The sequence below is a fragment of the Desmodus rotundus genome, chromosome 5 (assembly GCF_022682495.2).
Source record: "Desmodus rotundus isolate HL8 chromosome 5, HLdesRot8A.1, whole genome shotgun sequence".
Classification (NCBI taxonomy): domain Eukaryota; kingdom Metazoa; phylum Chordata; class Mammalia; order Chiroptera; family Phyllostomidae; genus Desmodus; species Desmodus rotundus.
Window position 1 is genome coordinate 7,505,769 of NC_071391.1, and position 23,333 is coordinate 7,529,101.

Sequence of the window (23,333 nt, forward strand, 5' to 3'; positions counted from 1 at the left end):
AGCAGTGTGGGGACAGAGGAGCATGCTTGAGAGCCTCTCAGGAGAGACAGGGCTGGACATGGGTGGTGCAGGAGGAAGGAGCCAATGGGAACTGCACCAGGGAAGACCAGACACTGTGAACCAGGTGGCTGGTAAGGAACACAGGAACCCGTGCATGTTACTCTCAAACGCCAGTACCCAGTAGGATAGGAACGGCTTTGTGACTGGAGACAGACTGGGCCAGGTCAGACAGAGAGCCCCTGTGCCCTGGCTACCCTGGGGACTGAGGGATGGCTGAGGGGACACCACTCCACTTGCCCCAGTGCTTTCTTCTGTGGAGCAACAGGAACTTCTCCTCTTGGCTGCTGGGAAGGCCAAAAATGCCACAATTCTGGAGGACAGTGTAGCCATATCATGTCAACTACACATCTGCTGTCCCCACCACCCAGGAATTGCACTCTGTGGGGACAAAGGTGCCACCAGGCTTTCGACGCTGAGTGCAGGGAAGCTGTGTCCATGTGGAAATAAGCGTAGTTGGGAGCCCTGTGAACTTTCTGCTCCATGTTTATGTGAACCTAAAACTGGCCTAACACTAAAGACAAAGAAAAAATGCAGGGAAACAACCCGTCGGCGTCATTTTCTACAAACAAGAGGAAAAATCAGACAACAAAGCAAATCAGTGACTGGTCATGGTATGTAGAGGGTTGATGGCCTCTCCAATAAATCTAAGATGACCTCCTGAGAAAAACTGTGAGAACAGATGAAAGCTCGTGATGCAGCTGAATGCAGGACGGCCTGTGAGGGACACTCTCTTCCCATAAACCTGTATCACCATGGGATGCAATAGAGATACGGGCACCTCTTCCAACAGCAACTCCAACAGCAACACAAATACATTGAGGTTCACACAGTTCACACACACACACCTTGAAAGATAAAGTCGTGAAAATTTCCTCACAGATATAACAAGGAATCTGAAAACACCAAGGCACACACCTTGTTCCTGAAGAAATATAAGAAAATGTAAAGTCAACTCTTCTCAAATTACTGTAGAGTTTCAATCCTGCCCACATCAGAATGCTAACGGGGCAGTTTTACACATTGTTTTGAATTAGGCAGTGTTGTTTGAGTCTTTCAAATTTAGGATGTATTCCCTTACTGAGTTGTGAGGAAGAACCCAAATACAGCCTACCTAGGTTCGAGCTCAGCTCTGGAACTTTCTACTTGTGGGGTCTTCGGCAAGGTGCTGACGCTCTCAGCCTCACTTTCATCATCTGTACGATAAGGCTGAGAGCAAAGCATTTGTGCGAGATAAATAAATTAATTCAGGAGCGATGGTCACCACAGTACCTGGCAGTAAGAGTCAGCTGTTCCGATTATGCAACAAAAACAAAGAACGTAAGTCCTAAGTCAAACAGAATAAACCACCTCACCCCCAAAGGCAAATCTCAGACTGAATCTAATCAACTTTGCCAAGGAACAATGTTGATTTATCCTAAATGCTAATTGAGTGTGCTTCTGAATTTGGCTCTGGTTCCAGTGGGATTTCTCTTAGTTAAAATAAGATCATCACTTTTCAGTCACTTCCTATCCTGTTATTGTTATTTTCTAATCCTAAGTCTTGTGTCTTGCAACTAAGGGTATAGGAGGGTGGAGACTGGGGTAGGTACTGTTTATCCCAAGACACACAGAATCCCTTGACTATGGTCCTCAGCAGGATGGGCTGCTGACAGGTGTCCTTCAGCAGCTGTTGAAATGCCAGGGCTCCTTCAGCTCTCTGTGTCTAACTTGGGAAGAGAATCATGGGGGATGGGAACATTTGAGTCATCATCATTTCTGGATCCTGATGTCCATGTTTACTTTGTGATACAATTTATGTATCATCTGGTGACACTGGTTGTCATGTGCCACCTCCCTGACATAATCATCCTTGCTCCCTTTTACCAAGATGGATGATGTACACGTCGTCTGTCAGATCCTACCTGGCACTGAGTCTGCATGTGCAAGTCCAGACTCTGAAGGGCTCCGTGTGAGCAGTATTTTGCAGGACACAACTTATGTCTACAGAGAGGGGTCCCTGTGTCCTGGCTTTGAGTAACATCAAAGAAGAGCCCAATGTGCTGTGGCTGATCAATCATTAAAATAATTTTGAGTGGCAGATCCCACTGTCAGTCTTGGCCCATTCTCCAAAGGAACACATGGACTCCAGTGACATTGGTGCCCCAGACTTATGCTTTTCACAGGTGCACAACCAAGTGACAAGTGCTTCAGAGTCAAGACCTCTGAGGATGAACACCGTGACCAAAAGGGCCCCATTTTTACCTATACATGATGCTCTCCAGGGATATGTAACATCAAAAGCAGGCCTCATCCAGCTCATTAGGAAATGTATTGATCAATAACATTTTACTGTGATAAGCAGTATCTAAAATGGAAAGAGATAGATTGGGCTTTCCCCAAGGCTGCAGGGATCTGTGACTGTGCCCACATCACCCACGTGCCTGAGCTGACAAACTCTGTAAGGCATGTTACCACTTCCTCCCCTGACTTGTGCAGGGATGAGCCCCTGAGATGTACATCCTGAGGCTTCAGGGACACGTGTGCTAGGCTGCACCTCCCCTCCCTCTCCCTCTGGCCCCTGTGCACAGCCATTTGACCCCTAACCATGACCTGACTGTTTGCTGCAAGCGGTGAGCTACTAAAGGAGACCCTTGACCAGGAAAGGGTTGGAGCATCAGACAGTGCTCCCTTCCTCTTGTTCAGCAAATCTTGCTACAGCTCCATTGTCTTAGGGTGGCTGTATATTCTTTTCCATCGTAGCCAAGAATCTCAACTTAGGAAGAATGTTCTCCAACAGATGTGCAAAATCGTACACGTCAAATTACAAGGACATACCCCGCCCCAATCCCAGAGCTCTGGAAGGTCACAGAGATCCCGTGACAAGGTAAAGTCTGAGTAAATTAGAAAACAAGAACTCAAAAGTGGCTTCAGGTCCTATCAGTGTCATATATACCATCCAGTCTGTGTGCAAAGAAAGGTACTTGGGTGCTCTGGTCATGTGACCTGTCCTGGGCCCAGGAGATTACCAAGTAAGACCCAGTGGTCTTCTTCACCAGGAGAAGACACTCAGTTGTCAAGAACTCTACTTCCATCCTGAGCTCCTTTCTAGCAGGCGCTGAGGTTACTGGGCCAAAGGGAGGCTCTGTCACAATGCACGAGTTTTACCTGGGGACCTGACATCACACACAGCCATGCCGAGGAAAACTGTCTCAAAGCCACAAAGGCCACCTCCTCACTCAGCTCTTCTGGACCCTCCCCACACGGGGCAGGTGTGCTGGCCACCCTTGAGGTCTCTGATCCTCAGTGTAGGTCAGCCCACAGGTGAACATGAAGTGGGAGGACAGCAAGTCATAACCCCACAAACCTTTGACCTCTCAGTCATGGGAGTTTGAGACCTCTGCACATACAGGTGCCATTTAGGCCGATGAAAATAAGCAGGTGTCCTACGTCCTCACCCTAGAGAAGAAAGGCACTATGTTGGGGCTACTGTGGGAGGCTGAAGGAATTGGTCAGGGATTCTGGAGGATCTCCTTGGGGAAAGTGGCCAAAAGGCCTCAGGACGTGTCAGATGGACCAGGAAACTGATGAGCTGACACTCACTAGAGGATCCTCCAGACTATTTACTTTGCTTAACTTCATCCCCTGCTCACCACAAAGACCTTTCTTCTTGAACAGGCTTTTGCAGTGAAGGGGACAATAGGAGTCTTCTGTTCCTGGTGGATATTGGTCCTCATTAATCCCTAAGCATCTGACATTCATGTACACGTAGCCTTGGCATCTTCTGTAAGTCCCTCTCATTGTAGATCTGCCGCTCTTTGGTGTATGACGTGAGAGATGAGACTGTACAGGGATATTTCTTACCAAACATTGCCCAGTATGCAGGGATTGACCAATAAAGTTCCTGTGTCGGTTAGTTGATGTGTTTATTGTGCTAATGAAGTGATTGCTATCTTCTTATAGGCCATTATCTTCACCTGCTATGAACCTTCTACAGGTCAGAGAAATGGCCTCCGTCAGGTGTGAAGTAAAACCAAGCGCCTGTAGATTAGGTCAGTGTGTGCCAGAGTGGGTGTGGGTGTGTGTATCACAAGACATGGGAGTGTTCACTGTGTCACATTCCAGTGGCTGGTCCCACTGCTCACCTCCAATCTGCTCTCGTCCCCATGTAACCATTTCCCTGAAATTCCAATCCCAACCATTTCACTGAAATTCCTCCCTTCTGACATGTCAGTCTTGAAGCCAGCTCTGATTTTGTACATTGTAAGAGGTAGAAATCTTGGTTTCTCTCTTGCTGATGGGTAGTAGCGATGTCTGACCATAAAATGAGTCTTTTACTGTTGAGTTGTGACACCATTTATGCCACATATTAAGTTGTCTCTGTGTGTGCATCCATTTTTGAGTTACCTTTCATGTTCCACAGTATAGCGGTCTATTTCTAAGGCTACACTAATCTGGATGAAGAGGAATTTTTTATTAATTCACTTTAAATATCTGAGTGAAAAGTAACCACTCAGTGTTCTTCCTAATATTCTTGGCCATTTTCAGACAGGAATTGTTTTGTGTGCATTTTTAAATTATTTCATCCAGTTCCTCATTAATCTCCAGTAGCATTCATGTAAAAAGTAATTTGAATTTATGTATCAACTTTGGAAAGATTGACATTTTTATAATTAGTCTTCCAAATCACAGCATATACCTTACTCATTAGATTTGTTCCCAGGTATTTTATGGTTTGTCACTTTTGCCAATGAGACATGTTCCATTTCTAATTCTCTCTGTCCTACAGCATACTCAAGCTGTTGTGTTTGTATATATGGAACATGTATTCAGGACTTACAATGTATCTCCTCCTACTATTTTAATACTGTTAGTGGTTCTCTGTGAGCCTGTTTCATGGCTCCTGGAAAAAGAATCATATTGTTGGCAAGCTGAAGAATTTAATCTCATCTTTGCAAATATTTACAATTATTTCACATTCTTATTTGCGTGTGACACAGAGAATTAGCAGACCCATGTTGACTAATGTTGTGGGTTCATCAGGTATTTCCCCCCCCTATTGTAACAGAAACACCTTCAGCATTCACTGATTCACAGTGATGTTTGCTGTTGACTTTGAAGATTGATTTTATTGGTTGTAAAGATTTTTCTTCTATTCCTACTTTCTTTAGAATTTTTACCAAGAAAGTTCACCAGGATTTGTTCCTTGGAGCTGCATGGGAGGAACAAGTGGCGACTGTTGGCTCCGGGCCTTGGGAAAATTGCTGTGCTTGCTCCCTTCCCCACAGAAGTGCCTGCTGTGCTCACAGGCAACGTAGACTTCAGATGGGAAACCTGTGAAGTCTAGACATTCCGACTCTGGCAGTTGAGAGACTATTGGAGACTCTTGTTGCACAGTTTATGACTGGTGAACACCAATAGGAAGGGTCCCCCTAAAGAGAAGAGAGGCCATTTCAAGAAAGTCCCAGTTTTGGCTGCATCTGGGGAACAAGCAAGTGAGAATTCTTGGAGAATGGGATAAAAATTGGAAGGAGAGTAAGTGTCTCAAGGAGAATCTTGTGTCTGCTGCAGAAGATGTTGGGAAAGAAGGTAATTTGATGCACAGGCTGTGGGAGAATTTGTGGATGACCCCATTCTTCTGTGACGTGTGGCAATGTGGTTCAGGCAGCCCAGCTTTGCTCTCTGCAGTTACCTGGCTTCTTGTTTTGGCTGACATGGCAGGTGTCTCCAAATTACTTGTTCAGCTGAAAGTCGTGGAGTCTGGCTTCTGAAACTGAGGACTGATGGCTCTGGACAAGACTTGGGAATACAGCATAAAGCCCAGGAACCTCAGGTGGAGAAACTCAACATCGCGGTAGCTAAAAGGCAACAAGAAGTGAAAGTTGTGGGCCATCGTGATCATGTGGGGGCACATACGCATCAATGTTTGTCTTACACATCGATCTTTCTCCCCCTCTCTTTCTCTCTCTGTTCCCCTCTCTGTAATAAGTACAGAAATAAACAAGCAAATGAGTCAATAAATCTTTAAAAAGAGGAAGTATGTGCTCAGTTCTGCAATAGGTAAAATGATGAAGAAGAACAGAGACCTGCGTAGTCACCTTCCCAAACTGTCACAGACCCCTGGTCAGGTTCATTCCTGGAAACCAACGTTCCCCTGTTAGTACTGATTGAAGCTGCAAAGAGCAGACATGAGAAAGAAGTTAAAGAGGCTGCCCAAGTTTCTGGGAACATGCCAACATATTGACTGGTCACCAACTTGGCCTGTTGCATATCAAACAATAAGGAATATATCAAGCTTGTTCAGACATCTGCATGCCTGCTAGAAACTCTGTGTCCTGAGGATAGCAATGCCGCATTGTCTATAGCAGCTAAAGCACAGAGTAAACTGTCCCAAGAGTATGAGGATATTTTGAAAGAAGAGTGGGAAAAAACAGTCCATGTTCTCACAGGTGATGTCGATGATGTTATCTCCACTGATGACTTCTTGGCTGTCTCAGAGAGTCACATATTGGAACATATGAACAAATGTGTCATTGTTCCCCATGAGAAAGATGTGGTAGCTGGACCACACAGCTGTCAAAATTGAGGCTGAGCAACCTGGGTTATCCTGCAGTCACCTGAGCCATAGACAACTATAAGCCAGGGGACCACATGAGAGAAAGTGCTGGAAGCTACCAAGCTTTTCTCCAACAAGTGTGATGCTGCATTTTACTGAGCCAGTGGATGCAGCAGTGGAAGCCCTCAGCTCAGATCCTGATTGCCCATGGATGAGAATGATTGATTGAAGCCTCCTGCCTGGTATGCAGTGGCATGGGGGACACCAGGAAAGTGGTGCTAGAGATAGGGACTCCCAAGGAGATGCATGATTCTGACTTGGAGACAGAAGACAAGTCAGTAGGACAAGTGCCCAGACAGGAGCTGATCAGCCTATAGTGGGCCAGAGTGCCCAGGCCATCCTGGCTAGTTCCCCGAGAGCAAAAAGAAAACACTGAGGGACAGGCAGTCAGTTCCAGGAGAAAAGAGAAACTTGTATACTGAGGTGTTCAAAAAGACGTCAGTGGGAACCACACAATTGTGCTGCCCAGGCAGAGGAGCGTGATCGTTGTGGAGGTGAGGGACTTTGCCCGACGTCTGGGACACTCAAAAAATACATTGGCTGTGCAGCGCTGCTAAGAAAATTACCAAGGCAATTTTCAGGTGACACAAGGGTGGCCATACCAGTGCAGACCATTGCCCACACATGCCTGCAAGCAGGTCCTGCTGGTCTCGAAGCAGCACATTGTCCTCTATTGTCACCAGCTCAACATCTGCAGCAAGGTCAAGGCTGGGGTGCATATGCATGGTGGGGAGCTCACCACCTCTGGGCTAGACAGTGCCATGTCCCTCATGAGCAGTGTGAAGAACTTGAGGAATGCCATAGTGGGGATGGTGAAGGCATGCTATGGTGCCTCCTCCAAATACCAGAGGTCTCACAGTATGGCTTTGTCCAACCTGTTGGCTATGTCATGGAAGATGAAGGCACCTGAGAAAATGCCTTGGTGAAGACAGAGAAACAGGACAAGACACAGGCCAACAGTGAAAGGGCATCTCCAAAGATGCAGGTGAACCCTGGGCAGGCTCTCGGAGAATTCAGAACCATGGACAGCATCCAAGGCTGCTGAGGCTTGAAGCCCCTTCCCTGGGGTCCCTTAATGTCAGTCCCTGTTCTACAGGGGAGTGTTTTTGCTGAATGGAACACTGAAGTTAGATTGTGCAGCTGATTAAACCTCGGTAGGTGGGGAATTTTGCACGGGCACACTTGTGTTTAAGTTGGTCACAAATACTCTCAGAATTCAGGAACATATTTCTAGCTATATTTTTAATAAGCTTAAATAAAAATAAAAATTTCATAACCAAACAGAATCCTACATTAACTTGTAAATAATGCCCTGACATGTGACATTGCAAGTGTGACATCCATTGTCTTAGTGTGGCATCAGGGTTTGAACGAAGGGGAGAGCTGACTCACCCTGGGTTCAGGGAGGGGCCTTTAAACAGCCCTGCTTCCGGGCATTTTAGCTCCTATTCAATGACCTAATTGAGTCAGGGAAACAAAGTGGGTATCTCAGGAAGCTGTCCCCAGAGGACAAATGTCCCTAGAAGCAGTTCTGAGAGGGAGAAACCACATGCAACTCAGTAAAACAATATCTATCATGAAGGAAACTGATTACGCTCTTAATGACAGAAATGAGAATTTTAATGCACGGGTACAGTTACTAACGTACACTCCACTGCAGGACATATCAGCTGAGTTACTTTCGTTCAGGCTACAGTGTTGTGATGATGTAATCAGAACATGCCCTTCACCCCTTCTGCAGCCTCACACACATACAACATTGGGCTCCCTTCTCATAACTGCAGGGTCCTGCCTGGGCTTGCAATAGAGCCTAAGAGAAGAGTGTTTGCTTGGGCAGTAATTGAGACTTTACCTTATTTGTGATTAAAAAGTGATTACTGTAGCTACAAAGTATGCTTTTACTATCTTCTCTGAATTTTATGAACTTGAATGTTTTTTACACTAACTTTTCCTGATAAGCTTCAACTTGAAACAAAAGAAAGTTTGCAACATCGTACATTAGTTGAGGTAAGGATGTCGATTAATGCCTTAGAAGTTGAGGTGGACACTTACTTCTGGAATCCACGCCATATGTTCAACTTGGTAAGGCAAGTCTGCTGTCTGGCCTTCGCCTAATGGGCACACAGCACAAATGTCACCACATACACACACACACACACACACTTACGTGCCACTGCTGATGGGACCCTCCTACTCCAGGCATCTGGGACAAAACTACTATAATAAGAACATTAAGGTTCATGCTCCCAAGTCAATCCCATCGTCTCACAGGTGTGCAGGGGAGTTTTCTGGAGACTACCTGACATGTGATACTGCAACAGAGTGAGGAGTGAAGCAAATGCGTGAATGCCCCTGTCTTCCACTGAGCCAGACATTAGGAGACCTGGGCCAATCTAAACAGTGCTCCTCTCCCCACTGAGAACAGACATTTGAATAAACACCAAGGAACTAAGGGAAGTAGAGGAGAGAGTAGAACAGGATTGAGGCACTACGGCACACTGAGTGTGCAATAAAATAATAACTACTTCAAGTATGTCATTTTGTGTAATTTGGAAAACACGCTCAGAGACAGGATGAAGGCGGCAATCCATTGGATTTGTTGTGTGCATTCTTCTGAGTCCCCCATCTTCCTTTTCTCCAGAACACACATCTAGCATCATCTTGCTACCTTTTTCCTTGCAGTGGATGTGAAAACAGTGGCTTACATTGTGACATCTGGGCTCGGTGCAGTTCAGAGGCCAGCAGAGGGGTCAGCTGCAGGATGTGCTGAGGTCAGAGGGTGGGGCAGTGGTAGTGCCCCCAGGGGTGTGGGCCATGAAGGTGCACTGTCTGTGGAGAACTGAGAAACGATAATAAAATGGATATAACACCATTGCCTTTGATTATCACCATTGTCCAATTTTCTCAACAGTATCACCAATAACACAGTCTTCCATGATGGACTCTCTGAGCAACTGTTTCTTTGACCTGGACCTACTGCTCCCAGATGCCTGTCCAGGATAAAGTTGTCTTCTGACCTCAAGGGTTCATCAGGAACCCAGGTTTCTCCCACTGAGTGGCTCCAGAATCTCGCAGGCCCTTAGGGCTTATAAGATCCCTGATGCAATGGCAGGTTAGGGAGAGGTCAAAACCATGGAGACATGGAAAGATCAGTCAGTGGTCTCCAGGGGTTTGGGAGAGGGAGGGAAAACAGGCAGAGCACAGGTACTGGGGGGCAGGAAAGCTCTCTGTACTGTGAGGGTGGGTACGCCTAGTTGTACATTTCACCAAACACATAGAATGTACAGCACACGTGCGAACCCTAATTGTAACTATGGGCCATATGTGATACTGATGTGTCAAAGGGGGTTTGCTAATTGTGACACATGTCCCAGTCTGGTGTGGCTGTAGATGGGGGGCGGGGAGGTTGAGTATGGTCGTGAGTGGGATGCCTGGGGGAATGCTGCACTTGCTGTTCAATTTCTCTGTGAACCTAAACTGCTCTAAAAATTTGTCTATTGAAAAAGGAAAGTAAGCCTTAGCTGGTGTACCTCAGCGGACTGAGCGCTGGCTGCGAACCAAAGGGTTGCCAGTTCGATTCCCAGTCAGGGCACATGCCTTGGTTGCAGACCAGGTCACCAGTGGGGGCCACGTGAGAGTCAAGCACACATTGATGCTTCTGTCCCTCTCTTTCTCCCTCTGTTACCCTCTCTCTAAAAATAAAGAAAGAAAACCTTTAAAAAATAAAAAAAGTAGGAAACTATAAAAAATACTCTCTTCAGGCAAGGAAAAACATCTATACGAAAACGATTTGAGCCCTAGCCAGTGTGGCTCAGAGGGTTGGAGGGATATCCCATAAACACAAAGATAGCATGCCCAGAGCACATGCCTAGGTTGGGGGTTCAATCCCTGTTTGGGGTGTATGCACGACACCTCCAATCCGTGTTTTTCTCTCACACTGATGTTTTTCTCCCATTGTCTTCCCCTGCCACCCCCTCTCTCGAAATTTAATAAGCACGTCCTCCAGTGAGGATTTTTCAAAAATTAATTGATGAGGACTCATGAACATGGGCAACCGAGTGGTGATTGCTGGGGGGAGATGGGAATAAGGGGACTAAATGGTAAGAGGAAAAATACAATAAACATTAAATTCAAATGGAATTGTTGAATTAAACGTTTAAGATAATCTACTAAAAAAAAGAAACTGTTGGAACTGATAAGAATTCCTACCATTAGCTGAACTCACGTTCAGCACAGAACCAGGGACTCCTGTTCTGTAGACCAGCCATTCCCATCCCGTGACGTCACGGGAAAATCAGGACTGTGGCATCAGGAACAGTAGCAGCAGCACCATACTGAAATGGACCTGCAGAAATGCCAAGTGTGTTCAGGAAAAATTGTGAAACTTTACTCACAGAGCCACACACCTTGTTCTTCAAGGGTACATTTATAATTTTACAGGTGTCAACTATTCTCAAATTGTACAGATTCAATGCTCCCCAACCAGTGCCCTCCCAGGGCAGGTGTGCTCTGTTTTGAATTCTGAAATGTGTCTGCATGACTGAAAATTAGAACATTTGCATTTCTTGGATAGTGGGGAGAAGCGTGACTTTGGACACAGACTAGTGGTTTCAAGGTCAGCTCTGCAACTCTCTACCCATGGGTCTTCAGCTGGTGCTGACCCTCTTAGCCTCACTTTCCTCACCTGTAAAATAAGTGTGACATTTGAGTGCTGACCTCAGAGGACTTGTGTTGGGAGGAAAGGATAAATGGAGCAAACGTGCTCCCCACAGTGTCTGGGGGTAAATGTCAGCTCTTACTCCTCCTTCAGGAAGGATCAAATGTAAACACTAAGTCACACAGACTAACTCACCTCATTCCCAAGTCCAACAGCAGGTTGGGTCTCTCTGACTCTGCCTACAGGAGTGTGTGTTTCTCCTGAGTGCTGACAGAGAGTGCTTCTGAATCTGGCTCTGGCCCCACTGAGATTTCCATCAGTTAAGATGAGATCATTACTTTTCAGTCACTTCCTTCACTGTTCATGATCACCTGGGAGTCACTGTTACTGTGAAGGTCAAACCCTAATACGGGATATTGGAACTAAGGGTAGAGGAGGGTGGTGGGTGGGGGTGGGTGTTACTTACACAGGGCACACAGGGTCTTCAGACTCTGTCCTCAGCAGGATGTGCTGGCACATGTGTCCTTCAGGTCACACAGGATGACATCCGAGGAGTTGCTTAGGGTTTTTGTCTTCAAACTGGTAAACACACACCAGGGGGATGAAAACTTCTGAGGGACTTGCTGAGCTAATAATGTAGCATCTCATCTTTAAGACTATATATTTTTAAGTTAATTAAATTTGTTTATCATGTTCTGGGCAACAAACTACTAGCTATAACTCTTGTAAGGATCAGATAAATGGTCTCCAAATAGCTGAAAATAAGGAAAGTCTATAGAGGAACCTTTTGCAACATTGTCTGCCAGCATACATCATAAGTTTGACTCAGTCAAGCTCATAAAGAAAACTGGAAAAAAAGAAGGAGAAGCAGGAAGAAGAAGAATGAGAAGAGTAAGAATAATAATAAGGAGAGGATGAAGAAGAAGAAAGAAGAAGGTGATAGAGAAGGAGAAGGGTAGTCCGTGGGTCCCCGTCACTGGGCCAGACAGGGTCTCTCCTGCCTCCACCCCAGAGCTGTCTGTCCTACTCACCTCTCTGTTGCAGGAGCTGAAGTCCCCGAGTTCTACATCCCAGGCCCCCCTCCAGCTGCCTTCTTGTTAGCATCTGCGTGGACGGCTCTGGTGGGAGACTGAAGCTGGGAAGAGGGCAGGCACACGCGATAGTTCTCAGCATTGCCATCGCCTCCTGCAGGGGTCACAGGAGTGGTGTGTGCGGTACCCACAGCAGCCCAGGGAGGCCATGCCACAGCGGTGGCTTCATGGGTGGGCTCCTGGGTTCTTGCTCAGTCAGTTCAGTCACAAGAGCAGCAGCCTCAGCTTCACCTGCAGCCATGGGGTCTGGGCAACACCACTTGTCTTTCTCCCTTGCACTTCCAGAAACTGTCTTTCTGCCATCTGCAGTCAACAGCCAGCCTGTGTAGTCTTTTTTTTTTTTTTTTGCTTCTCCAGCCCTGCAAACACCTTTCTTACCAACTCCGTGTTAAGCTTCTCCCTGTTCAATAGACCTACAGTGTTTTTCATTTTCCTTATTGGACACAAGCTGATAAACAGCAGGGAAAACTGCTTATGGCTAACTCGATTGTATGCATGGAAATGCATAACTTGTAGAGTCACAAAGGGAAGAGAGGAGCCCCATCCTGGACAGGACTGTGGGTTGCACTGACTGCCAGCTAGAGGGAAAAATTAAAGCGCCCACATTCGGTAAGGCCCCAGTGTTCTCCCTTCTCTGAACCAACACTCCTGACGTCTTCAAAGCACCATTACCAGTACTTCAGAAACTGGGCTAATCTGTGGCTCACCTGATAATTGACACTATACAACGTTTTGTGACTCAGGGTCGTTTTGTCATTTTGGTGTCATCAGCTGACCTGTAACTTACTGCACCTACAGGAAGTCAGTTGTACAACCTTTGACTTCTGTCTTCTATGGTGAAACGCAGCATCCTGAGCAAACCCAGGGAACGGGAGAGAGGCAGCTGCCCGGTGCTGGTCATGTGCTTCTACTCTCATCCTCCCCTCTTTTCAGCGTTAACGATTATTCAAGTCCCACCCTGACCCTGCATTCCTCCTCTGCACAAAAATCTGCTCACTCTGAAGGAGTGCTCTCCAGCACACGCTTGGACTTCTCTTCCTCCAGATTTATTTCTCCGTGGGCCTCTTCCTGCCCGCTCTCTATCTGCATGAAAAACACTTCTAGTCAAGTGTTGTCAGTTTCTTTTCCCACCACACTGCTGAGTTTACCACTTTGTTCTTTCACTGTGTTAATATCATATTGTGGTTTTTTGGTGGGAGGGGAAATTCACAGGAGGATGGCAGAGAGCAAACCCATGGTGGGTCAGTGTTGGCTGTTGAATCCAGAAACAAAGCTGAAAGCCTCCTCCTGGTGACTGATGGAAGGCTTCCAGTGCTCAGGGAGATCCCAGACTCCACAGGAAATGGTGCCCCCTGCAGGTTCAGGCCTCACAGTTGTGCTCAGCTTAAGAACACCTCACTGCACATTTCCTTCTATGTGCCAGTCCTGCTGGTGATCTACCTGTGCCACGCCTCACTCCACCATCAAGTTAAAAGGTCCAATGCAGGAAAAATGAGAACCCACAAAGGAAATAAGTGAAACTAATGGGATAATAAATATTTGAAGTGATAACCCACGAGAAAATTCCAAAATCATGAAAGACATCCAGTGCCAGGTGAAGATGCCCCAGAAACCTCCACTTCTGCCTGTGATCACATAGCTTTATATGAGACCAACATTTCCTCCAAGGACAAGTGGAAAATCTAAATGAAATACAAAAGTCAGAGGTCTGAAAGTGTTGATGAGCAACCAGGCAGTATGGACTCGAGGGGTCAAGATTCTGGAAAAGAGGGCAGCCACAGAGAAGTGTGCGCACCACTCTGCTCCATGTCTTCCCCTCGAGCACCTGCCAGGCCCCAGGAAGACATGGCACAGGATGTTGAGAAGCCAAGCCCACGAGGTGAGGAAAGCCACTGTGAAGGCAAAGGTAATGTTGGCACACTCCACTGAATGGGTTTACAGAATCCAGTGTGTGTGATGAGTTTAAAAGTGTAGGGAGACCTGCCCTGGAGCCTCATGAGTAAAATCGAGTGGGCTTCTGCTTGAAGATTCATGAATTCTATGCCCTTTTTGCATGTGCTCTTGACCATGTATGTGTTAGAAAAAAACTGCTTCCTCTGCAGCGATGTGTAACCAATTTTTTTCAATCCCATGTCACCACGGGATGTGGTGACCAAACCTCCTATTAGTCACCAACCCTCATTAAAAAGTAAGTTTGGGCCCTGGCTGGGTAGCTCAGTTGGTTAGAGCCTTGTCTCTATATGCCAAGGTTGTGGGTTCAATCCCCAGTCAGGACACACACAATGATCATCCAATGAATGCGTAGATAAGTGGAACAACAAGTTGATGTTTCTCTCTCTCTGTGTCTCTCAAATATCAATCAATCAATAAAACTCTTTTTAAAAAGTTGGGTTGGTCTTTTTTGGGAATGGTTTATCAATGTGCTAGTCCTCCATTTTTCTCATTTCTCAAGGTGAATAGCCACCTACCCAGCGAGCGGTCACATGACCAAGAAGTTAGCATCGGGCAGTGTGCATGGTAGTTAGAGAAAAAAGTGTGGCTGTAACTAATATTAGAAATAATGAGTATCTCCAGAGACTTTATGGACACCATGAAGGCTGCCCACATGGTAAACGTAACTTTAAGAAACTTTAATGGTTGGGCTCCAATGGGAGACACCCACAGAGAAAGATGTCCCAGTGACAGGTCAACTGTTTAGTGTGCATTGAAGTGTCCACATTTTTTACTAGGTTACAGCTGGCCTGCTCTTAAACATGCACCGGTTTCATGTGTAACCCCTGTGCCATGCTCCTTTCATCAAGGTTCATTCTGAAGCACACTGAAACCTCATTCGCTGCTCCACACAAAACCTGACATGATTTGAAAGAAACAAAAAAGGAAGGAAAATCAGCAACTAAAGAGCTAAAGGCACCCCTTGGCCTCTCATAGTGTTGGTGGACAGATGTTTGCCTTTGGTTTCCTTACAGGAGGAGAGCTTTTGATACCTCCAACTCTCTGCTGAGACCCATGGATGGCCCTGGCTTTAGGGTAAGGAGAGGGACCAGCAGTAACAAAACCCGAAGCCCAGGGATAACTGTGTGAAAGCTCGAGTGGAGCTCCATCTTTGTGCTAATGAAGACAGGTGCTTTCCTAAAGGGCAGGATGGTTTTTATGGTCTCATTGCTAATGATCATGCACCATGTGAGCATCGGGTCTCAGGTTGAAGCCTCACCTCCCTCGTAGGTGATATCATAAAGTCACTGCAAAGAAGTTTTTGGTGAATCTACTTGTGTCTGAAAGTGGGCTTGCCTTGGCAATCTGGAGATACTTGCTAGGTCAGAGGTATACCAATCAAGGGTTGCTGTTACGTAAGAAAAACCACCATCTAATATGTTCTTCATTCTGTGCTGTCTAGCTGGGAATCAATAGCATGGAAAGGAAAAGCCAAGAAACTGACAAGTGGCCTGGCCATGAACTGTGTTGCAAATTTTCTGATCTATTTCTGCCATTGACCCTCACAGCAAAGAAGTGTCAGTGTGTGTCAAGGTAGTCATATGACTTGTCCGGCATCATAGAGCAAGGCAGCGGCACAATCAGGATTCTGACCCAGGCATGTCTCACTTCAGTGCTAGAGGCAATGCCCCTGCCACCACCCCCCTCGGCTGGGCCGGTTCTTGGAAGGTTCTTGGCCCCTGAGAACAGTGTCAAGCTGCTGGCCATGAAGCAGAGGAGGAGGGCCACAATGCTCACTCTGTCTAGCGTGGGCTTGGGCGTTAGGAGTAGGAGGAGCGTGTCCTGAGGCCCTGGCGTCCTCAAGACCAGACCCCGCTGGTGCTTTAACAGTGTTGTCTGGCATTTTGCTAGAACATACGTAGAGAAAACAACGCAGGAGAGAGGCTCACATGGCAGTCACTCCTGTCACAGCAGGACCAAGGACATGAGGACATTCATGCCAGTTCATCATCTACTTCTTCAAGATGACACCCCTGTTTGTAGAGCATGTCAAGGGCATTGGAAGTGGTCGCTGCTTCAGAGAAGTGGATGTCAAGTTGACTGACGCTATTTGTAGAGGCTCAGGACCAGCTCCTTCCAGCCCTGGCCTGGGTTCCTTGAATCCACCTGCAGGAATCCTCTCCAGAAATGTCTTCAAACTGTCTTTAGGGATACCTTATTCCATTCCCTTATTTGTCCCTTCCCTAGAAAAGAGAAGCGGGGATCAGAACCCCACTTTCTGTTGACCATGTAGGAAAAAAAGAGTAGTTAGTGAGAGAGAGAGGTAAACCATTCCAGTTAGAAAGTGCTACTTCTCCATCTCTCCCAGCAGAGCCAACGAGCCTGCACTCCGGTTCTCTTCATTCACCCTGCGTGAGCACGTGCACTGTGTTGGCACAGGGCAGCAGGGAAAGGGGCAGACACATTGTACTTGCTATTCTCACAATATGCAGGTGGAGAAGAGTTAAAGCAAATGAAAAGAGGCCAACTTGTGCAAATCAGATACATTTTAGTAAAATCAATGTGGTTTGAACAAACAGGAAGCCACTTGTTTGGAAGGGAAGGATGACAGGTCCTTCATGAAACGGCCTCCCTCTCAGCCCGGCAAACACACTCAGAATGGAGGAGAATGGGCATCAGCACTCCACTGAGCTTTGAATACGGTGATAAAGGAGAAGCAATTTCTTTAGGCCATCCGCATCCCCCAGTCCCAGTCTAAGTCCCAGCCTCAGGCACGGAGCTGAACCCTGGGACTCCCAGGGCACATGTTAGGGAAATCCGAGGGTTGCCTTCTTCTCAGAGTACGTCCCCCACCAGCAACCCTAGCACCACCTGGGAACTGGTCTGAAAGGCAACTTCCTGGACCTCTACTCAGATCTATAGATGAGGAAGTCTGGGGGTGGGCCCAAAAGCTGTCCTATCAGACCTGCAGATGATACGGAGAACCATAGTCCTTTAGCATCTCACCTATATTGGCTTTTGGTCTCTGGAATAATTTTCAACCACACATATTCATGTAAAAACTAAAGAGAACTGTATGACTAGATCCTGGAGGGTCCCTTCACCTGAAATTCTGCTCTTCCTTCCTAAACCTTCTGTAAGAACGTTTGCATTATGGAAGCCCAGAGGGAACAGAGGCTACCACGGCTCTTGCCAAAGCAGAGTTTACCCAGCATTCACTGTTCAGCTCAGCTGACTAAGCTGCCCACAACCCAGGTGGAGCAAGAAAGAGGCTGTACGTTGGTCTACCTGAGGGAGACAGGAAAAGCCTTGTGGGGCAGGTCACTAGCCGGGGCCTAATAAGAAGAGTGTCAGGTAGGTAAGGGGGTGGGCTGCAGTTAGGGGTGGGGCCGGCACACGTGGATGGGTCTTACAGAAACAAGACAGCCTAGATGAACTCTTTCGGGTAGCTTCACTCTGGCCAGGAGCTGAGTGACCATTACCAGCTCTCTTCCTGGAATATGGTAGGGTAGTTCCATGCACCATCCCACAAATGGGGTAGGGGGGATGGGGGTGGAGATTCTGACTAGCAGTGACTTTTAAAGAGCAAAAAGTTTTTAATTTTGATTTTTTTTTTCTTTTACCCTCAGCCAAGGACATGCTTATTGATTTTTGAGAGAGGGGAGGGAGAGGGAGGGAGACAGAAGCATCAATGTGAGAAACATCAATTGGTTGCCTCTTGTATGCACCAACGGGGGATTGACCCTGAAACCTAGGTATGTGTTCTGACCAGGAATCAAACCCATGACCTTTCTGTGTACGGAATGACACTCCAACCGACCGAGCCACCCAGCCAGGGCTAGTGCATACTTTTTTTAACATGTTTAAGAAATCTGTGCCGAACATAAAAACACTAAGATTTTGTCCTGTTCTTCTAGGAGTTTTCTATTCTTAGCTTTTACATTTAGTCCTATGATCCATCATGAAGTAAATCTAATACAGGGTCCAGCAGAAGTAACGCCTGCTTGAGTGTGGTTGGTAAGGTGCGTGAATGTCTCGCATGAGATGGACGGCAATTTGAACATTTCACCTAAACTGTCCTATGGTGTGCTTAAGTGTGATATTGTTATGCTACAGAATTACATGCTTACAATTGTGTAATAAAAAAAGGGGAGTTATTTGTGCCAGACCCTGTATATGGTGGAGTTGGAGACTTTTTTATATCCAGTTGTTCCAAGACAATTTGTTGAAAACTTACCCTTCCCACACTAGACTGCCTTCCCACCTCTGTGAGAAGCCAAGTGACCACGTGCACACAGTTAGATTTCTGGGCTCTACAGGTCCTTGGACCTATTTGTCCATCTTTACATCGACTCTACTACCCTGACTGCTGTAGCTTTATAGTTGCTGTGTTGCCCCTCCAAATTTCTTCTTGTTTTTTCAAAATAGTTTTGGTTATTGTAGGTTCTTTGCAGTGAAATATAAATTTTGAAACCAGATTTTTCATAAACTTACCCTCCAAAAAGCCTATTTGGACTCTGACTGACATTGCATTGTGTTAACTATAAATCAATTTGAAGGCAACTGACATCTTAAGAATACTGTTTCCAGCCCATGAACAGTCTGTGTGCCTGTTTAGGTCTTCATTAATTTTTCTCAGCAATGTTTTATAGTTTCTACTGCACAGGTCTTTCACATCTCTTATCAAGCTTATTCCTAAGAGTTTGATAATTTTGGACATTGATGTAAATTGCATTGTTTCTTAACTTCTGATGGTGCAAGGTGAGTATATAGAAACACAATTAATTTTTGCATATTGATCTCATACCCTGCAACCATGCTGAACTCACTTATTAAGCCTTTGGTAGACACTGTCGGATTTTCTACGCGTCATCTCTGAATATAGTTTGAATTCTTCCCTTCTGGTGCCTTTTCCTTTTTGCCCCCCTGCACTAGCTGGAAGCCTCTGTAAACTGTTCAGAAGCAATGACAGTGGACATCCTTGCGTGGGACCTGTTAGGACAAGTGCGTTCAGACATCACCGTGATGTGTGCTGGAGATTTTCTTTTTGTAAATGGGCCTTATCAAACCAAGGAAATTCCCTTTAAATTCTAACTTGCTTAGAGCCTTTATCATAACTTAGTGATGAATTGTCAAACACACCTTCAGCATCCATTAATCATATGGTTTTCCTCCTGCATTAACATGGTGAATTGTATTCATAGACTTTCAAGTATTAAACCTACTTTTTTTGATAAACCCTATTTGGTTAAGGTGTATTATCCCTTTTCATCGAGGATCATTTGTTGGATCTGATTTGCTAAGAATTTATTTTAAAATCTTATGCCTATGTCCATGAGAAGTAGTTGTCTAGTTTTCCTGTCTCACAATACCTTTGGTCTGGATTTCACAATGTCGGCCTATAGACGGAGTGGGAAAACACTCTTTCCTCTTCAACTTCCTGGGAGGGGCAGTGTAGGACTGGTATTATTTCTTCCTTGTGATTTAGGCCTAGAGGATTCCTTGTGAGATTTTAAACTACAAATGCGACTTCTTTCATAAAGAGGACTATTGAGGTTGTCTATTTCTTCTTGAGTGAACTAAGAGATTTTGTATCTCCCCAAGAATTTGTGCTCGTTTTATCCAAACTTTCCAATTTACTGCCGCAAGGTGTTTGTATTATAGACCCTGTACTGGTGTCACTTCTCTCGTTCTTGGCTTCGGTCCTTTCTTTCGCTCTTTCTCCCAAGCAGTCTAGATAGAGGCGTGTGGATTGTTTTTGAGCTTCTCCAAGAACCAACTTTGGGTTTAATTATTTTTTTTCTATTACTTTTTTCTTTCCGATGTCATTGATTTCTGCTCTGCCTTTGTTATTTCCCTTCTGCTGATACTTTTATTTGCTCTTTTTCAGTGAAAGCTGGGACACTGATTTGACACTGTCGTTCTTAACCTATCACCTGGTGCTGTAACTTTCCCTCTAAGTACTGTTTTTGTTGTACTTCCCTCTAAGTATTTGCATCACAAGACGCAAGGTTAACACACTAAAATCAACTGTACGTCCATTTTTGCAACAGCACCAAGAAAATAAATACTCGACTCTAAATCCAACTTGTACAGATCTGTAGGCTGAAACTACGCAATGCTGATGAAAGAAACCAAAAATGGAAATAAATGGAGACACGCCATGTGCATGGTTTAGAAGATTCACCATCATAAATATGTGAATTCTCCCCAAAATTATCTATAGATTTAATGTAATTCCAGTGAAAATCACAGCAGGGTTTTTGTACAGATAAGCTGATTCTAAAATTTATATAGGAAGGCAAAACTGATAGAAAAGCCAAAATAATTTGAAAGAATAAAGTTGTAGGAATCACACTACCAGATCTTTAAGACTGAAACAAAAAGCTACAATAACCTTGACCATACGGTATTGGTAGAAGGACTCACAGATCAATGGAAGAGAATTCAAAGTCCAGGAATAAATCCATACTAAAATGGCTAATTGATTCTTGACAAAGATACAAGAAAAATTCAGTGGAAAAAGAATAATCTTTTCAACAAATGGTCCTGTAACAACCAGACACCCATCCATATGCCTCCAAAACCAGACAAGGAACCTAAACGTCACACTTTAAAAAATGAACTCAAAATAGATCATAAGTCTAAATTTAATGTTAAACTGTAAAACATTTAGAAGAAAATCTTCAGGAATTGAGGCTAGACAAAGATTTTTTAGAGATGACACCAAAAGGCACGATTCATATACAAAAATTGATAAACTGGACTTCAAAGAAAAATTGTCGCTCTATGAAAACCAGTTAAGTGAGTGAAGAGACATGCTGCAGACTAGAAGATATTGCAAAGCACATCACTGCCAACAGATTTGTATCCATAATACATAGACTCTAAGCTCAACAGTAAGAAAACTACCCAATTTAAAAATGAACCAAAAAAAATTAGAAAAATAAAAATAATAAAAAAGAAAAAAAAGGCAAAAAAAGATAAAAACCAAAAAATTTAAATGAACAAAAGGTTTGAAAGACACTGCATCAGAGAAGATACACAGATGGCAAATAAGCACATGAAAACATATTCACCATCATTCCATTAGGGAAATATAAATTAAAACCAGGGTGAGATTGCACAACACATCTATTAAAATGGCTAAAATAAATACTGATAATTCCAAGTGCTGATGAAGACATAGAACAACCGGAACTCTGCCAAGTAACGACTTTTTCTCAAACACACTATATAAATATGCTTACAAGAAGTACTATTTTAGCCTCTTCAACAAATGGTGTTGGGAGAGCTGGACAGCTACATGCAAAAAAATTAAACTCAATCACCAATTTACACCATACACAAAAATAAATTCAAGGTGGATAAAAGACTTAAATATAAGTCGTGACACCATTAAAGTCCTAGAGAACAGAGGCAGGAAAATCTCAGATATTTCATGCAACAGTATTTTCACTGATATGTCCCCTAGAGCAAGGGACATAAAGGAAAGAATAAACAAATGGGATCTCATCAAAATAAAAAGCTTCTACATGGCTCAAGAAAACAGTATTAAAGTAAAAAGAGAACTAACTGTATGGGAAAACATATTTGCCAATGATACCTCAGACAAGGGTTTAATCACCCAAATATATAAAGAACTCACACAATTCCACTCTAAGAAGACAAGTAACCCAATTAAAAAAATGGGCAAAGGACTTGAACAGACACTTCTCCAAGGGAACATACAGAGGTCCCAGAGACATATGAAAAGATGCTCAGCATCACTAGCCATCAGAGACGCAAATTAAAACCACAATGAGATACCACTTCACACCGTTGAGAATGGCCATCGTAAACAAAACAACAAGTGCTGGAGAGAATGTGGAGAAAAGGGAACCCTAATGCACTGTTGGTGGGATTGCAGACTGGTGCCACCACTATGGAAAATAGTAAGGAATTTCCTCAGAAAACTAAAAGTGGAACTGCCTTTTGACCTGGCAATTCCACTGTTAGGATTATATCCTAAGAACCCTGAAACACCAATCCAAGAGAACCTATGCACCCCAATGTTTATAGCAGCACAGTTTACAATAGCCACGTGCTGGAAGCAAACCAGGTGCCCATCAGTAAATGAATGAATCAAAAAACTATGGTACATTTACACAATGGAATTCTATGCAGCAGAGAGAAAGAAGGAGCTCTTACCCTTTGTGACAGCATGGATGGAACTGGAGAGCATTATGCTAAGCAAAATACGCCAGGCAGTATGGGGAACTGTTCCACGAGTGGGAAATGTGGCCCAGCCCCCACTTGGAAAAGCCAGTGGGAAGCGAGGTTCGGCTGGCAGGACCCACGCCCATGGATAGGTTCTCCCATGGGGAATGAGGCCTGCATTGTACCTAGACTGCTATGAGGCTTGCTCTTGCTAAATTCCCTCACCCTGAATTGAGGCAGCAAATGTTTACCGAAGTGTCTTTAACTTCATAAAGTCTGTGCTAAACCACCCAAGTATGGAGTATAACCAGTTCTACCACTTTTCCCTTTACATTTGCAAATATCCTTCTTTGACGTATTTAGCAACATCCTCTCCTTTGTTGTCTGTAAAAGATAACCACCCAAAACAAATCTATGCATAGTAAATGAGGACCATCCTTGAAGTAATGTGCCTAAAAAAACAATAAAAGCCTGTCTAGGCGGGGGTCTCGGGGCCCTCTCTCTGACTTAGAGAGTGGCCATGCCGTCCTTTTCCTCCACAGGATTTCCGAAGTGCGTTTGTATTTGTCTGTTGCAGCCACAACACAGGATCCTGCTGGGCGGGATCCGCATCAAGGCGGCGAAAGACAAATACCACACGATCTCACCTTTAACAGGAACCTAATCAACAAAACGAACAAACAAGCAAAATATAACCAAAGACACTAAAATTGAGAACAGGCTGACAGTGAACAGGGGGAGAGGGGAGGGAATATAAGGGGAAAAGGGTGAAGGGTTTGCAGGAACAATTATAAAGGGCACA

General features: G+C 44.9%; 1 long non-coding RNA gene and 2 pseudogenes across 2 annotated transcripts; 2 read left to right on the top strand and 1 right to left on the bottom strand.

Annotated features, from left to right (window-relative positions):
- Positions 1 to 1,938: 1,938 nt before the first annotated feature.
- LOC128780869 (catenin alpha-1-like) lies at positions 1,939 to 6,096 on the top strand (annotated as a pseudogene).
- Positions 5,795 to 23,311, bottom strand: LOC112317349 (uncharacterized). Of its 2 annotated transcripts, none has more exons than XR_011651189.1 (6): positions 22,523 to 23,311; positions 12,341 to 12,444; positions 11,776 to 11,888; positions 10,862 to 10,997; positions 9,358 to 9,491; positions 5,795 to 5,894 (listed from the first exon to the last, which is right to left on the bottom strand). It is a non-coding gene; the product is annotated as an uncharacterized lncRNA (long non-coding RNA). The 2 variants fall into 2 exon arrangements; XR_011651188.1 differs by having other exon boundaries at positions 12,341 to 12,494.
- On the top strand, positions 6,087 to 7,697 carry LOC112317367 (catenin alpha-1-like; annotated as a pseudogene).
- Positions 23,312 to 23,333: the final 22 nt, after the last annotated feature.